The sequence below is a fragment of the Lemur catta genome, chromosome X (genome assembly GCF_020740605.2).
Source record: "Lemur catta isolate mLemCat1 chromosome X, mLemCat1.pri, whole genome shotgun sequence".
Classification (NCBI taxonomy): Eukaryota; Metazoa; Chordata; class Mammalia; order Primates; family Lemuridae; genus Lemur; species Lemur catta.
Window position 1 is genome coordinate 44,153,749 of NC_059155.1, and position 17,422 is coordinate 44,171,170.

The following is a 17,422-nucleotide window of genomic DNA, read 5'->3' on the forward strand; positions in this document are numbered from 1 at the left end:
TGGCTATTGTGAATAATGCTGCAATGAACATGGGAGTGCAAATATGTCTTCATCATACTGACCTCAATTCTTTTGGATATATACCCAGAAGTAGGATTGCTGGATCATATGGTAAAGGGTACAAAATTTTAGTTAGATGGGAGGAATACATTTTTGAGATCTATTGCATAGCAGAACAAATCAATTCCAGGGTTACTGTAGTTAATAATAAGGTATTGTATATTTCAAAAAAGCTAAGAGAGTAAATTTCAAATGTTTCAGAACAGAAAATAAGTGAGATGATAGATATGCTAATTAGATTGATTTAATCATTCCACATTGTGTGTGTGTATATATATATCAAAACATTACATTGTAGCCCATAAATGTATACAATTATGATTTGTTAATTAACACAAATAAATAATCATTTTTTCCTACATGGGAAAATTCTATAAATAAAATCAAAAGACAAAGAGAAACTGAGAAACTATTTGTAACACATATAACAAAGTTAATTTCCTTTATAAATAGTAAGGGAAGTGATGAAAATAGCAAAAAATGGGCAAAATATCTGAATTAACACTCATAGTAAAGTATTAATATCTACAAATGGCTTTCATACAGATGAAAAAGTACACAATCTCATAATAGAATAAATGTAATTATAAACTACCAGGAGATACATTTTTTTATTAGCCTTTCAAATTTGCAAAGATTTTCAAACATAACAACACATTGTATTACAAGAGTGTAGGGAAACTGGTACTTTGTGCATTGCTGTTGAGAGCATAATCTTTATGGTGGTTAGTTTGGTAATATTTTTTAAATTTTAAATGACATATCCTGAGACCTAGTAATATCTAAAGATAAATTCCAATGTATTCACAAAAGTTATATACAAAGATATTTGTAGCATCATTGTCAACAAATGGCAAAAGATGGGAAACAAATGTCCATTTGTAAGAACCTAGTTAAATAAAATTTAGTATCCTCATACTATAGAATACTACACAGCCATTAAAAATAATCAGACAGTACTACATGTATTTATACAAAAAGATCTCCATAAAACAAGATTTATTTTACTTTTTCCTTTTTTATTTTATTTTTTCATCTTTAATGAGGTATAATTGACAAATAAAAATTGTATATATTCAAAGTATACTACTTGATGATTCAATGTATGTCTACATTGTGAAATGTTTATCCAATCAAATTAATTAACCTATCCATCACCACAGTCACCATTGTGTGTGAGTGTGTGTGTCTGTGTGTGTGTATGTGTGGTGAGGGCACTTAATATTAATATCTATTACTATTCTCTTAGAAAATTTCAAGTAAACAATAAAGTGTTATTAACTATTGTCACCATGCTGTATATTCGATCCCCAAAACTTATACTAAAAGGGTATAAAACCATGAATAGTATGGTACTAACATTTGTACATTTCTAAGTCCCTGAGGGTGATACCACTAAAATACTCCATTCAAGGAAAAAAAAAAGAAATTGGGCTGGGCATGGTGGCTCATGCCTGTAATCCTAGCCCTCTGGGAGGCCAAGGTGGGAGGATTGTTTGAGGTCAGGAGTTAGAGACCAGCCTGAGCAAGAGTGAGACCCCGTCTCTACTAAAAAAAAAAAAAATAGAAATTAGCCAGGCAACTAAAACTATAAAAAATTAGCTGGGCGTGGTGGTGCATGTCTGTAGTCCTAGCTACTCAGGAGGCTGAGGCAGGAGGATTGCTTGAGCCCAGGAATTTGAGGTTGCTGTGAGCTAAGGTGATGCCACGGCACTCTAGCCTGGGCAACAGAGTGAGACCCTGTCTCAAAAAAAAAAAAAAAAAGAAAAGAAAAAGAAAAAGAAAAGAATTGAAAAGGAAAGTTTTTCTGTAGAAGAACGGCAGCTAATAAATGTAGAAGGATGACAGATTTAGAAAATCATCATTTTGCAGGCCTAATGTCATAATGGATTTAGGTGAGGATCATCAATGGATGCTAAAATTATTGGGTGAGAATTTTTGTTTATGCATGAAAAGCACACGCATAAAGTCTCAAAGTATCACTGCCCCCTGATAATTCACTGATTACAAAGGAAAAATGTTTTTGTCAATGGAGAAATCTTAGCAAAGTGATTAAACTTAGCACCACTATTATTAAGACAGTCCAACATTATTATGTGCCTCCTGATATGATGCAACATGAAGTAAACAACAGCACCTATGAAACATTGCCCCAAATGTTTAATCTATTTTTTTTTATTTTCCTGAGTCGTTTTCCATATGACAAAATACCACAATTTGTTTATCTAGTTTTGTTGTTGCTGTTGTTAATGGGCATTTGGGTTGTTTCTAGTGTTTGACTATTATAAATAAAGCTTCTATATATATTTTTTGGACATATCCTTACTGTATAGCACAGTGGCATGATTGGGATACCATAGCTTTTTCCTTGATATTATACCTTTCCTCCATTCTGTTTCTCTGTCATGGCTGCAGATTTAGCTTTGGTAGGTAAGGATTGATTGGTGCTTTAAGTGTTAGTAGCTGGTACCAGTTGCCTATATTATGTTGTTCTTTACCTTATTCTGAACTACATTCATTGTCAAAGAGGGTAACAGTGTGACTCACCTAGAGATGTGTATGACTTGTATGCCTTGCTTCTAAGGCCCTCTTTCCTTGACCACAAACTATTGAATTGGTTCTGATTGTTCCTTTAGGTAGACCCTGATCCTGGTTATGGATTTCAAAGACTCAAAAGGATGATGAGCTTTATTGGAAACCAGATCAAGAAGTATAAGAGCCCTGAATACATGGAGAACGTGGCTGCTTTTAGGATTGAAATGGCAGGAAAAAAACCTAATGAAATAAAATACCACAAAATCCAAAGGGAACAAAATCAGAACAAAAAAAAAAAAAACAATGCACTAAAAAAAGACTGTAATGCCTTGGCCTTGAGAATCTGGTTGGCACAGCAACAGCTTAAGGACCTTGGCAGCAGGCAGAGAAACTACAGCGTGTTTTAAATGAACAGAGAACCACAGCCCAGGAGACCGTTTTAGCTTTAGAAATATCAGAAAGCAAATCAAGGGATTATTGGGAAATGAAGGTAGAAAAGGCTTAAGATCTTAGTGGTCAAACTCAGCCTATGTGAAAAGGAAAAGAGGGAGGGATGTACCCCCCCAAAATAGCCCCAGGCCTAAAAGCAAGGTGGATGGACGGATAGATAGAAAGATAAATTGATTGATTTAAGAGTAGATTGTAAAGGCATACAACATGATGTTTTGATATAATAATAGGGTATATTTTCTGTTATTAGGTACAAGAAGGTAACTCAGACTGAGATTTAATGGAAAATAAAAAGAAAAATATAAGAACAAATTGGAATAACCTCCCATTACCCCATGCCTTCATATAAAGGAACCCAGATTCAGAAAACTATTGAGGTGCCCTCTGAAAACTACAGACAAAATGTCAATAACAAGAGCAGGTTTTAATCCTTCTCTTGATGACTGATTGCAAAACATTTGGAAAGAATCAAGAGAGAGGAAGACCACAATGAGCAGCATAGGATATGTGAGGTATTGTTTTTTTTGTTTGTTTGTTTTGTTTTGTTTTTTTATTCTTTTTTCAGCATATTGTGGGGGTACAAAAGTTTAGGTTACGTATATTGCCCTTGTCCCCCTGCCACCCCCCCAAGTCAGAACTTCAAACGTGTCCATCCCCTAGACAGGGCGCATTGCATTCATTATGTATGTATACACCCATCCCCTCCCCCACTCACATCTGCCCAACACCAGATCAATGTTATTCCTGAATGTGCTCTTAGGTGATGATCAGTGAAACCAATTTGATGGTGAGTACATGTGGTGCTTATTTTTCCATTCTTGGGATACTTCACTTAATGAGTTTTAGGTGACACAGTAATTGTCATTTGAGAAACAGGATTGTCTAGGCCAAAAAGGAAGCTACTCAAGGGCATTCAGAGAGTTAGGATGCTAAGGGAAGGGGAGAGAAGATGAAACTCTCTAAAGCAGGATTTCAATATATATGGGTCTGGTCTGGATTAAATAATGGAATACCTCTTAGAAGAAATTATCCTACTTAGGAATGTGAAGGTAGGCAAACAGGTTTTACTAGGTCATTAAATATGAAATGTTCAATTTTAAATCAGAAGTTTAGTTTATTATATCTCAAACAAGAAGCAATATAATTAAACTATGTGCCTAAACTATCAACATAGTTTTGCCATCTTAAAGGTAGCTTGTTTATGCCAGCAGTGAAGAAGCCTAGAGAGCAAGTGGTGATGAAATCGTGAAATTTGTTTTCCACAGCTTGTTGAGACTTGAATATTTTTCCTTGCAAGAAGTGGTCCAAAGCCTGGAAGAAGTGGTAGTCAGTTGGTGCAAGGTCTGGTGAATATGGTGGATGACAGAGTTTCCAAGTCCAGCCTCTGTAGTTTGAGCAGAGTTGTTTGTGTGACATGTGGTCGAATGCTGTCTTGTAAAAGGATTGGCGTGTCACTATTGACCAATCTCGGTTGCTTAATTGCAAGCATCCTCATAATTTTATCCAATTGGTTGCAGTAGACATCCGCTGTAATCAATTGACTAGGTTTCATGAAGCTGTAGTGGATAATACCAGTGCTGGACCACCAAACAGACACCATTAGCTTTTTTGATGAATATTCAGTTTTGTACTGTGTTTGGACACTTCATCTTTATCCAACCATTGTGCCAAATGCTTTCAATTATCAAAAAGCATCCATTTTTTATCATATGTAATAATACGGTATAGAAATAGTTCACCTTTATGTCATGACAGCAAAAAAAGGCAAGCTTCGAGATGATTTCTCTGCTGATGCTCATTGAATTCATGTGGAACACATCCTTCCAGCTTCTTTACCTTGCCTATTTGTTTCAATGGTCCAGTATTGTTGGGATAGTAACGTTAAACCTTGCTGCTAAGCCACATGTCGGTTAAGATGGTTTCACTACCACTACAGCTTTCAGCTCATCATTATCCACCTTGGTCTCAGGTCGCTGACATGGTTCATTTTTCAAGATTAAAATCATCAAAATGGAACTTCTCAAACCGTCGACATACTGTACATTCATTAGCCACATTCTTCCCAAACACTTTGTTGATATTTTGAGCTGTCTGTGCTGCATTGGTTCCAGGACAGATATCATATTCAAAAATAACACGAATTTTTGACTTAGCCATGGTTTCACAAAAATTGCTCTAAAAAAATTGACAGATAATCACAAGCCAAAACATGCATTTGTAAGACTAAGGATGTACTGTCACAATGAAAATAAAACAAGAAGTGTCAAAGTGAAATGTCAGAGAAATCAACTGTCAAACTTAGTACGTAAGGAAATAGGACATTTCATACTTAATAACCTAATATTTGAATAGTGGATGCTTTCTGTAGTCCTAGAATTCCTTTTCTTCATAGCTCTCACTATGGAAAGGATCCCATAAAGCAAAACCTGAAGGAGTATGTTAGGAAAATATATGTCAAGATCACAAAACAAAGAAAAAAGAAAGGACAAAAGAAACTATGATCCAGCAAATAGTGTTAGTCTTACACAGATAGAGAAGACACAGGACCTTAAGAAATAAATAGGGGAAAAACAGAAGGAAATTAAACTAGAGGCATATGCCACTGATTCTGGAGGAAAAAAAAAGAGACAGCCAAAAGAATGTTGCACTACAGGTTACAAAAGACCTAGAGAATTTAAAACCCAAGAGAAGGCAAGGTTTGGGGAAAAAGGACATGGCTAAGGATATATTGGTGCTCGCTGGGTAGAACAGCCTTTGGAAGCATCAACAACAAAAACAGCTTTGGTTCAAGGATTTCTTGAGGGTATTTAACTTACTGAGTCAATTGTGTGAGGAGAAGGGAAAAATCTCCCTGAAAAGGCAAGTTTTGTTAGGCCAAGTAACCTATAGTAGACAGCAACAACAGCAGTAACTGTGGCACAGAGCAAACCCCTTGAAATCTCTCTCACTGGAGACACACACAGGTATACAGAGATGAGCATGAGATTGAGACTATGAGGACTGCTAAGCCAGGAATTTCACTTGGAGAGATGCCTGTTATAAATGGAATACCTTCTCACAAGAAGAAGTAGATTAGATTGTTAGGAATGCAGGAGTGAAAATGTAGATACTTTAAATATATAGGATGGATAATGAAGCAAAAGAGGAAAGGACTTAGAAAGGACTAAGAGACTAGAGAGGCCACCACAACAAACATCTAAATTCTACAAGAAGACAGGAGGCCAGCCTTTCCATCTCAGCTATCTGAGTCCAAAACTTGTGACCTTAAAACCCATCTGGAGAAATCTATAAGAGAATTATGACCATCTACTTCCCATGCCCTTATGAGGTTATCCACCAATATGTACAACTTCCTCTCTCAGAATGGTTGTTAAGCACAAAGTCATAATGAAATAAAAAGATTACAGCTTCCTCACACTCCCTCCCTCACTCAAGGAGGCCCTAGTAAAGAGAATGGCTTAGATTCCTTGAGCCATGCTTACTAGTGTGGTGGGTAGGGTCACTATGGGTTAAAAGGACACATACTATAGATGGCTTTCTCTGTAGCCATTTGGAATGATTGAAACACTAAGCTAGACCCTCCTGGGTGCCCAGCCATCTTTTCTTGCCTCTTTCATTTGATTGCTCAGGTACTTAGTGTTCTTATCAATTCAGTGATCAGCTTCTGATAAGATTGGAAATTGCCAGGAAAGGTGAAGCTCTTTTTGGATCTTGAACCTAAGTTATGTGCTGAAACCCAGCTTTACCAGAGAACCCTGTACCAGTGTACTGGGCACTAATTCTGCTTAACAGAAAGTGGTATTTTAATTCCGATTGGTCCTATCTGTCCTTGTCCCTTGTGTGTATGGCTTCTTTATGAACCTTACATGAAAAAGGTAATGAAGTTAAGTGAAACTGTCACTACTCCTGAGTCCTTACCCATGATACCAAATTATTACCATCAAAAATCATACCCGAGTTCCTGACAGGTCTTATGGGATTAGGGTTGGCAGGTCTGGGCACATCCATTTGGATATAATCAGGTAACAGACTAGAAATGAGGTGAAATGAGGTTGGTCCCTGAAACCACCATCACTAAGAAATTATTTTGTGGTCTCTAGTTAAAACTTGCCATAGAACCCTTGTCTTCCCTAGTTCATTCTTTTTTATGACCATTTAGTCTCTCTCTCAAAACTCCCACATGAATGAAATCCTGGTGGAAATGAAATTAGCCTCTTATTACCAGGCTAATCAATCAATGAGAGATGGATAGAGAAAGAGTTGATTTTTCAGTAACTGGAAATAGTGTTGTTTTTCTTTGCCATTGCTGCTATTGTTTCTTGAGGCCTCTTGGTGGAGAGATGAAGGGTGATTTCTTTCTTTATGTATACTTTTCCATATTTGCCAAATTTTCTATAATGTGTATTTATATCTTTGATAATTAGGGAAAAGTTTTAAAAAGAAGAAAAAAATCCATAAATTTAAAAGATTGAATTAAGAGAGACAGAGACAAAGACAGAGACAGACAGAGGCAGAGGCAGAGATTGAGTCTTCCCTTTCCCTATAATTCCAATCTTGTCTTAGAAATCAAAGTCATAACCCTCAGAGGACAATGGTCAATATGGAAATTCTATTATGAGGAGTGTTGCCCATCATAACAAATGACAAATTATGTATAATGTATATTACATATATTAATAATATACAATGCATATATTATATATTCTTATTGGATATATTTTTATATGTTATATATATAAAGTATGTTTAATTCACATTTTTAGCTCAACTTGTCCATAAATTGTTTTCTACTCCTTCTAAAACAATCAGTTGCTATCTCAAAGGATAAACACTCTCTGAAAAACAAAACTAGTTATTAGATTCTATCTTAGTATTACTCAGACTTGATTGCCCTGTCTACAGGTGGCGGGGTTAGCAAAAAGGTATTTTCAGTCATCCTGAGTGCTGTAAGGGCAAAACATAGTCCTTAATAGGTTGGTGGAAGATCCCAGATACTAGTAGGGTACGGGGCCCTGATAATGTCAGGGTGCAAAATAGGAATAACAACAGTTTCCCATCACAGAGCAAGACTGAGTCATATTCAAAAAAGAGTTTTGACATCCAGGAGTAAAATGTTGAGTTTGCTATTATCTGTTCTTACGAACATGGAGGCAGACTGCACCTTTAGCTGATACCAGAATGGACAACACCCAATCTAAATTTGGAGGTCCTTGTTACTGTGGGTAAAGAATCAGTTAGCCTACATTGCACTGCTAGAAGACAGAGTTCCTGGGATGGCCTCAGAATTCTTCAACTGAGTTTTTGTCTTTCACCAAATGGAGATGAAGAAGCCCTGGTTCTCATCATTAAAGGGCAAGATTATAAATTTTACTTTATGTCTACAGTTCAAAAAGCACTGAAATATATATATTCTCATGTAACTGACATCCCCAATCAACACACAGAACATTTCTAGCACTCCAAAAAGTTGCTTCACGCAGCATGGCAGTCAGTCTCCTTCCCTAAACCCCAAGCCCCAGGAAGTCACTGATCTGTTTCTGTTACTATCAGTTAGTTTTGTCTCTTTTAGGATTTCAGTAAGTGAAATGATACAGTATCTACTGTTTTATGTCTGGCTTCTTTCACTCATAAAAAGTTTTGAGATTTATCCATGCTGTTGTGTGTATCCATATTTATGCCTTTTAAAAACAGCTTTATCAGAGTATTATTTACACATCATGATATAAACAAACTGTGGTATGCTCAAACAACCCCATCAACAAATGGGCAAAAGGAATGAACAGAAACTTTTCAAAAGAAGACAGAATAATGGCCAGCAAACATATAAAAAATGCTCAACATCTCTAATCATTAGAGAAATGCAAATCAAAACCACAATGAGATACCACCTAACCCCAGTGAGATTGGCCTCTATCAAAAAATCCCAAAACAACAAATGCTGGCGAGGATGTGGAGAGACAGGAATACTCTTACACTGCTGGTGGGACTGCAAATTAGTGCAACCTCTGTGGAAAAGAATTTGGAGATACCTCAAAGAGCTAAAAATAGAAATACCATTCGATCCAGCAATAGCACTATTAGGCATCTACCCAAAAGAGCAAAAGACATTCTATAATAAAGACATCTGCACCCGAATGTTTATGGCAGCACAATTCACTATTGCAAGGATGTGGAAACAACCCAAGTGCCCATCGATTCATGAGTGGATTATTAAAATTTAGTATATGTATACAATGGAATATTACTCAATTATAAGAAATGAAAGTGATCTAGCACCTCTTATATTTTCCTGGATAGAGCTTGAGCCCATTATCCAAAGTGAGGTATCACAAGATTGGAAGAATAGGCACCACATGTACTCACCATCAAATTGGCACTGACTGTTCAACACTATGGTGCTCATATGGTAGTAATATTCTCCAGGGATTAGGGGGTTGGGGGGTAAACTCACAACTAATGGACGTGGTGAGCATTGTAGAGAGGAAGGGCACGTCTCTAATCCTTGCTTGGGTGAGGCAAAGACATAAAATGTAACCAAAATGTTTGTACCCTCATAATATCCTGAAATAAAAAGAAAAAAAATCTGGTATATACAGTCCATAGAATACTATACAGCAATAAAAAGGAATGAGCTTGTGCCTGTAATCTCAGCTACTCAGGAGGTTGAGGTGGGATGATCATTTGAGGGCATGAGTTTGACACCAGCCTGGGCAACATAGCAAGACCCCCATGTCTTCATTTAAGAAAAAGGAATGAAGTGGAAGGGGAGAGCATTTGCTGAATTCCTAACTCCACCATTCTGAAAGTCTATCTCCTTCCAGCTCACTCCTTTATATTGCTACATATATAATTTTTGTACATGTATGGTGTGAGGTAGAGGTCACAGTTCATTTTTCTCCATATATTAATAGATAGCCAGTTGTTCCAACACCGTTTATTAAAAAGATTATCAGGTCTCCATTGACTTGATTTTGTAACTTGTGTCAATAATCAATTGAGAAGCCAGGCATAGTGGTGTGCACCTATAGTTCCTCCTACTCAGAAGTCTGAGGCAAGAGGATTGCTTGAGCTCAGGAGTTTGAGACCAACCTGGGCAACATAGTGAGAACCCATCTCTTAAAAAAATCATAGGTCTTTCCTAGGAAAATTAGAAAAACAAACAAAAATCAACAGAGAGAAAATATTTGCAAATCACATATTCAACAGAAGACTCATATCCAGAATATATAAAGAACTTTCTAAACTCAATAGTAAAAAAACAAAGAACCCAATATTTTTAAATGGGCAAAAGACTTGAATAGATATTTCACCAAAGAATAAACAGTTGGCAACCAAACACATGAAAAGATATTCAACAGCACTGGCCAGGCCGGGCGCGGTGGCTCACGCCCGTAATCCTAGCACTCTGGGAGACCGAGCCAGGCGGATCACTCGAGGTCAGGAGTTCGAGACCAGCCTGAGCAAGAGCGAGACCCCATCTCTACTAAAAATAGACATAAATGATCTGGACAGCTAAAAATATATATAGAAAAAAATTAGCTGGGCATGGAGGCACATGCCTGTAGTCCTTCCTACTTGGGAGGCTGAGGCAGAAGGATGGCTTAAGCCCAGGAGTTTGAGGTTGCTGTGAGCGAGGCTGACACCACAGCACTCTAGCCCAGGCAACAGAGCGAGACTCTGTCAAAAAAAACAAAACAAACAAACAAAAAAACCCAGCACTGGCCATTAATAAAATTCAAATTAAAATCACAGAAAGATGTACAAACGACTAAAAAGCACATGTGAAGGTGCTCAACATCATTAGTCATCAGGAAAATGCAAATAAAGACAATCACACACCTATTAGAGTGGCTAAAATATTGCTTCATGATTCTGGATGAAAAAATATATAGAATGGCTAAAATAAAAATATTGATAATGTCAGATGCTGATGAAGATGCAGAGAAACTTATCTCTCCTATATTGATGGTAGGAATGTAAAATGGTACAGCCACTCTGAAACGTAATCTCACAATTCTCTAAGGTGTTAAACAGAGAAATTGCATCCAGAATAGAGGTGTGAAATGTTGCATGGACACCTTCCCCAGAGAAACAACCATAACTGGTGAAAATTATTTTTGAAAATAATCATTTAAAGTCTTCAGAAATTGTCCCAGGGGCATAGAACAAATACGGAGATATTTATTCAAGAAAATCTTCTAAATCTTAGTAAAAAAAACACAGTGAGAGTCTCAGGCTAAATGATAGAAATTCCACTCTGGGCAGGTAGTCAAGCAGACGTGGTTTCTCCCCAGGAGAGGTAGGCAACCATCATTTCTCATTCTCTACAGCTTCATGTTACAGAAGCTGTATTCCAACCAAGCATGGTTGAGGGGGATTGGGGCTCCCTTTCTCCAGCCAGCTTTAACTCATAGGATGAACACTCTAACCCAGGCATGGCAGGCCAAAAATACTGGACCCAAATCACCCTCATCCCAGCTAGCTCATGGGATAGCCTCCACATTGAAGAGGTAAGACACACTCTACTTGTAAAGGAGATGTGTCATTCTGAGAGAAGCAAGCCACTGATCCCAACCCCAGCTCTAGTTTTGTCCAGGGGTAGAGGTAAGCTGTGAGAGCAGGAAGGTCTGAAGATCTTCCCAGAGAAACTGACTTTATTTGGAACACAGTGTGGAGAAGTTTAAGCCAAATTGTGCTCTTGAAACAATGGAGATTTTGGTGGTAAGCAATAAAGAAGAGGCTAGTAGCTCCATGAGAACAACAAACTAAACTATAGGCCAGTTTACCAGAGAAAACCATGGAAAGAGATAGCTAAGAAAAGCCCTCCTGGAGTCAGAACAAAATTCAAAGGCAAGCAACAAAAACTACCTCTGCAAAGGGGCCCAAATTTAATTGCCTCATAGTAAGGAACAATTTATTCCTCCAGGCACTGTCAGAAAAAGTAGAGCAATTAGCCAGCAATTAGTGGTACCTAACAGCTCTGTGTGTTACCACAAGAAGCAGATAACAGAGAGGTCAGGTAAAGAGACAAAGAGAGCCCTGCTAAAACCCCTGTCATCTTACAGTGACTTCATACATGTCCAAAGCTGTGCCCTCTGAGAAATAACACTAACGTCTGCACACTTGCAGGGGAAATAGACCTCACTAAAATAGTTCATGCATATCACTAAACAAATAAACAAGCAAACAACAAGAAGAAACCCTGGATGGGGGAGAGTCCATATTCAGAGTTGCTGCAATATATTATCTAAAATGTCTAGTTTTTGAATAAATATATGAGATATTGGAGTTGAAAAGCACAATAACTAAAATGGAAAATGCACTACAGGGGCTAAAGTGTACATTTGAACTGGAAGAAAAAATAATCGGTGAACTTGAAGATAGACTGATAGAGATTACATAATCTTAAGAACAGAGAGAAAAAAGAATGAAGAAATATGAACAGAATCTCAGAGATGTGTATGACAATATTAAGTAAACATAATAAAGGGAGTATCAGAAGGAGAGGATAGAGAAAAGGAGCAAAAAAAATTCAAATAAATAATGACTAAAATTTTATGAAATTTGATGAGAAACATTAATCTACACATCTACGAAGCTTAACAAACTGCAAGTAGGACAAATGTAAAAAGATCCACACCAAGATATGTCATAGTAAAAATGTTGAAAGACAAAGAGAAAATCTCAAAAGTAGCAAGAAGAAAAATGACTCATCACATACAAGGGAACTACAGTGAGATTAACCACTGACTTCTCACCAGAAACCATGGAGAGCAGAAGGCAGTAGGATGATATATTCAAAGTGCTGAAAGAAAAATTCCCTGCTAATCAAGAATTTATATCCAGAAAAGCTGTCTTTAAAAAGGAAGCCAAAATTAAAGGCATTCTCAAATAAGCAAAAACTGAGAGAATGTGTTGCTCGCAGACCTGCCTTACAAGACATACTAAAAGAAGTTCTTCAGCCTGAGAGAAGGTGACCCCAAACAAAATTAACTGCTCTTAACATCTATTATGAATATAGACACAAAAATCCTCAACAAAAAAACTAGCAATCAGAGCCAGGTGCCTTGGTACATGCCTGTAGTCCCAGCTACTTGGGAGGGTGAGGCAGGAGGATCACTTGAAGCCAGTTCAAGTCCAACCTGGGCAGCACAGTGAGACCCCATCTCAAAAAAAAAAAAAAACACCTTAGCAATCTGAATCCAGCAACATATAGAAAGGATTATATATCATGACCAAGTGGAACTTATCCCAAGAATGCAAAATTGGTTTAAATATGAAAATCAATGTAATACATCTTATTAATAAAATAAAGGACAAAAACCATATGACCTCTCAAGAGAAATGGAAAAGCATTGGACAAAATCAAATATCCTTTCATGATAAAAACACTCAACTCATCAGAAATGGAAGGGAACTTCCTCAATCTGATAAACAGCATCTACCAAAAAACCCACAGGTATCATCATGCTTAATATTGAAAGACTTAAAACTATCCCCTCAAGGTCAGGAACAAGACAAGGATGTCCCTCTCACCATTTCTATGCAATATTTTAGTGGAAATTCTAGCTAGAACAATTAAGCAGGAAAATGAAATAAAAGACATCCAAATTGAAAAGGCAGAAGTAAAACTATCTCTATTTGCAGATGGAATGATCTTGTATAAAGAAAATACTTAAAAATCTTCCAAAGAAAATGACTAGAGCTGGCCTGGTGCAGTGGCTCCTGCCTGTAATCCCAGCACTTTGGGAGGCTGAAGCTGGAGAATCTCTTAAGGACAGGAGTTGAAGACCAGCCTGGGCAGCATAGTGAAACCCTCATCTGTACAAAAAAAAATTAAAAATTATTTATCCAGGTGTTGTGGTGCACACCTGTAGTCCTATCTGCTTGGGAGGCTGAGGCAGGAAGATTGCTTGAGCCCAGGAGTTTAGAGCTGCAGTGAGCTATGATCACACCATTGCACTCCAGCCTGGGCAACAGAGGGAGACCCTATCTCTAAAAAACAACAATAAAAACCCACAAAAAATCTAGGGCTAATAAATGAGTTTAGCAAGGTTGCAGAATTGCAGAATACAAGATCAATATATGGAAATCAATTGTATTTCTCTTTGTTAGCAATGAATAATCTGAAATGAAATTAAGAACATACTTCCTGTTACAAGAGCATCAAAAAATACTTGGGAATAAATTTAACAAAAGAAGTGCAAGGAAGGCCGGGCGAGGTGGCTCATGCCTGTAATCCTAGCACTCTGGGAGGCCGAGGCGGGTGGATTGCTCAAGGTCAGGAGTTTGAGACCAGCCTGAGCAACAGTGAGACCCCGTCTCTACTAAAAATAGAAAGAGATGATCTGGTCAACTAAAAATATATACAGAAAAAATTAGCCGGGCATGGTGGCGCATGCCTGTAGTCCCAGCTACTCGGGAGGCTGAGGCAGGAGGATCGCTTAAGCCCAGGAGTTTGAGGTTGCTGTGAGCTAGGCTGATGCCACGGCACTCACTCTAGCCCGGGCAACAGAGCAAGACTCTGTCTCAAAAAAAAAAAAAAAAAAGGAAGTGCAAGGCTTGTACATTGAAAACTACAAAACACTGTTAAAAGAAATTAAAGAAAACCTAAATAAAAGGAAAAGAAATTTCATGTTCCTGTATCAAAAGACTTAAATATTGCTAAGATGGCAATAATCCCCCAAATGACCTATTTATTCAACACAATAACAATCAAAATTCCAGCTTGCTTTTCTGCAGGAATTAACAAGTTAATCCTAAAATACATACAGATATGCAAGGAATCCAGAATAGTCAAAACAATCTTGAAAAAAAGAACAAAGTTGGGGGACTCACATGTCCCAATTTTAAAACTTATTATAGAGCTACAGTGCAGCAATTAAGACAGTGTGGTACCAGCATAAAAATAAATATATAGACCAATGGAATAGAACTGAATGTCCAGAAATAAATCCTCAAACATATGGTCAGTGGATTTCTGACAAGAAGGCCAAGACAATTCAACAGGGAAAAACATGTCTCAACAAAGACATGTGCTGGGACAGCTAGATATTCACATGCAAAAGAATGAAGTTGGAGCCATTCCTCATACCATACACAAAAATTAACTCAAAGTGGATCAAAGACCTAAATGTAAGAGCTAAAACTATAAGGCCCTTAGAAGAAAGCACAGGAGAAAATCTTTATCACCTTGAGTTTAACAATGGTTTCTTAGACATGAAACCAAAAGCACAAGCAACAACAACAACAAAATGGATTAACTGAACTTCATCAAAATTTAAAATTTTTGTGCTTCAAAGGATATCATCAAGAAAATTTTAAAAACAACCCAGATAGGTGGCAGCAGCTGTGAGCGGCGGAACCGTTACCTCTGAGGGGTGCCCAACATGACCAGTTCTAACAAGTTCAAGCTGAAGCAGCCACCCGAGGATGGCATCTCCTCGGTGAAATTCAGCCCCAACACCTCCCAGTTCCTGCTGGTATCTTTCTGGGACACGTCTGTGCGCCTCGACGATGTGCCGGCCAACTCCATGCGGCTCAAGTACCGGCACACTGGTGCGGTCCTGGACTGAGCGTTCTAGGATGCAACACACACCTGGAGTGGGGGATTAGATCATCAACCGAAAATGCATGATTTGAACACTGATCAAGAAAATCTTGTTAGAACCGATGATGCCCCTATCAGATGTGTTGACTACTGTCCGGAAGTGAATGTGATGGTTACTGGAAGTTGGGATCAAACAGTTAAATTGTGGCATCCCAGAACTCCTTGTAATGCCGGGACCTTCTCTCAGCCTGAAAAGGCGTATATCCTCTTAGTGCCTGGAGATCCACTAATTGTGGGAACAACAGGCCGCAGAGTGTTGGTGTGGGACTTATGGAACATGGGCTATGTGCAGCGGCGCAGGGAGTCCAGCCTGAAATACCAGACTCGCTGCATCTGAGCATTTCCAAACAAGCAGGGTTATGTATTAAGCTCTATTGAAGGCTGAGTGGCAGTTGAGTACTTGGACCCAAGCCCTGAAGTACAAAAGAAGAAATATGCCTTCAAATGTCACAGACTTAAAGAAAATAATATTGAGCAGATTTTCCCAGTCAATGCCATTTGCTTTCACAATATCCACAATACATTTGCCACAGGTGGTTCTGATGGATTTGTAAATATTTGGAATCCATTTAACAAAAAGCAACTGTGCCAGTTCCATTGGTACCCCACCAGCATCGTATCACTTGCCTTCAGTAATGATGGGACTACGCTTGCAATAGCATCATCATATATGTATGAAATGGATGACACAGAACATCCTGAACATGGTATCTTCATTCGCCAAGTGACAGATGCAGAAACAAAACCCAAGTCCACCTAATCATCTCCTGAAAGTGGTTTCTCTATGGAAAGCTTTCTTTGCTTCCTACAAATATATGTTTATCTCTTAAGGGATGTGTTATAGTCATTGTGGACACTTTATTTAGTATGTGGATTTCTCTGTTCTTACAAGAAACCTGTTTGTGTACCCTTTAATACTTTGTTTAGGATGAGAAATCTTTGTGTCCTTGTGCAGTAGTCTGAAGAATTCCCCTTCCCACCCCCAAGCAAGCCCAGTTGCTGTTTATGAGCATTTGAGCTCTTTCTGTAATATAACCTAAACCTGTTATTTCCATGCTGTCTAATAAATCAGAGATTCAGAACCTTTAAAACAAACAAACAAACAAAAACAACCCAGATAATGGTAGAAAATATTCACAAATTATATATCTGATAAAGGACTGTATCTAGAATATATAAAGAAACTCTAATAACTCAACGATAAAAGATAGGTAACACAATTTAAAAACAGGCAAACAATTTGAATAGCTATTTCTCAAAGGAATATACACAAATGGCCAATAAAGCACATGAAAAGATGCCCAACATCTTTAATTATCAGGGAAATGCTAATCAAAACCACAATGAGATACAATTTCCCACCCACTATAATTACTATAATAAAAAAGACATACAATGAAAAGTGTTAGTGAGGATGTGTAAAAATCAGAAAATCAGAACCTTCATAAATTGCTGGTTGGAATATAAAATCATGCAGCCACTTTGAAAACAATTCAACAGTTCCTCAAAAAGTTAAACATAGAGGTACCATATGACCCAGCAATTCCAAAAGAAATGAAATTCCAAGAGAAATTAAAACATATCCCCACACAAAAATTTGTATACAATGTTCATAACAGCATTACTCGTAATAGCCAAAACAGTGAAAACAATTCAATTTTCCATCAATTAATGAATGGATACACTATTTGTGATATATCTATACATTGGAATATTATTCAGCCATAAAAATGAAGGAAGTGCTGATGCATGCTACAGATGAATGAA

At 37.6% G+C, this 17,422-nt stretch overlaps 1 pseudogene; it reads left to right on the top strand.

Moving 5' to 3' along the window:
* Positions 1-15,428: 15,428 nt before the first annotated feature.
* Positions 15,429-16,415, top strand: LOC123628122 (annotated as a pseudogene).
* Positions 16,416-17,422: the final 1,007 nt, after the last annotated feature.